Raw genomic sequence first — 1,593 nt, 5'->3', positions numbered from 1 at the left:
CACTCCCCTTTTCCTCGCCAAGGCCGAGACTTCTCCCTTTTTCCGCGCGGAGGAATTCATCTCGTGGAGAACTTTCAGTTTTGTTCTTCTCTTCTCCCCCGCCGAGTGATTGCTCGTCCGCGGGAAGGAGGGGAAGAGGAGAACCGATTTCGAAGGAAAACTTTGAATATTTACAGGTAGGGCGCGCGCGTACCAACATTCTCGAGGGTACCCTTTAAAATTTATTAGCGAATATCGATGAAATTCCGGCACGAGAAGGGTGGAGGAGAGGGGGAATCGCCGCGCGGATAGAAAAATCTCGCTCGAGACTATGTTTTGCGGGAAGGGGTTTGGTCGGTGGGGAAGTTTATTGAATCTTGAAAGGAGAGATGCAAAGGGAAATTGTCGTGGTTCTACTTACATGGGTTCGCTATTGGAAAATTGAAGTGGCGCGGACATGAATTTTTAATTGATTTCGATTCATCTTAATATTGCCTGTCTACGAGGAAAATGTGAAAAAGCTTTTTTTTTGTGTTCTATGTTTTTCTAATTTAATATTTAACTGATTATAAATATTTATAGCTTGTACAATAAAATAATATAAACATAGAATAAGTATAATAAATCGTTAAAAAGAAATAGCAGATACTAAAAATTTCCATTTTCTATACTAATTATCTTTAAATATTTTTTTTAGATTTTCTTCAAAATTTATTCCACGAAAATTCGAGCCGAGGAAATAGAATCAACAATCCTAAAAGGTCGAGAGAAAAATTCGAAGTTAAATTTTCTAGAACGTGAAAGATTCTTCAGTTTCTTATGCAGATTGTGTACAATTTATACAGGGCCAGTTTTGTAATTCTAACGAACACAAACATGGCATTAATTCTTTCATGCAGCAACCCAGCCATTTTCTCTCGTTGCTCTCCTCCTCCCCTCTCCCTCCCAGTTAGAAACAGACACATTGTCCTTTTAATATGCGGCGGAATAAAACATCATTCGGTTAGGCGAACTTCCCCGCATTTTTTCCCCGCTCGACTTTTACATATAGAGAGCTGAATATTCATCAGTAAAGTACGATGAGAAAGTTCAATCTGCAAGAAGTGGACGGCCGACTTCGTTAGGGTGTTTCCTCTTCCCGGCTCAAAGTTTCAGCCTTGACTAGAGCCATGGATAAACTTTGATAAGGTAATATTGTTACCGCTACTCCTGACAAACGAATAGCTTTCTACTTTGCCCGAGAAGCATGCCCGATGTCATTTCGAGATGGATCAGATGTAAATTTAAAAAAATTGTGCGTGGGGCAGAAATTTTTGATAATTTCGTTCGAAGGTGATGTTTTCGAACGATTTCAAGAAAATTATTGAAACCTAAAAAAGAAGACTTCAATTAAAATCGATTGATATTGTTGCATAATGTCATAATCAATCACGAGTTAAAAACTCATCTGTGAATTAAGAAAAAAGAAAAACGGGGATAAAATCCTGAGGAAATGCAATATCTGATCAAGCATAGTTTCTTTAGCAGTCGGTTAAATTACAATGTAACAACTCGTAGCCAAGATAAACGGATTACGAGCGTGTACGTGCATCGAATCGAAATTAATTCGGTTGT

This window comes from Apis dorsata, unplaced genomic scaffold, assembly GCF_000469605.1.
Source record: "Apis dorsata unplaced genomic scaffold, Apis dorsata 1.3 scaffold_963, whole genome shotgun sequence".
NCBI classification, from domain to species: domain Eukaryota; kingdom Metazoa; phylum Arthropoda; class Insecta; order Hymenoptera; family Apidae; genus Apis; species Apis dorsata.
The sequence above is the reverse complement of the archived record's forward strand: the minus strand, read 5'-3'. Positions refer to the sequence as shown.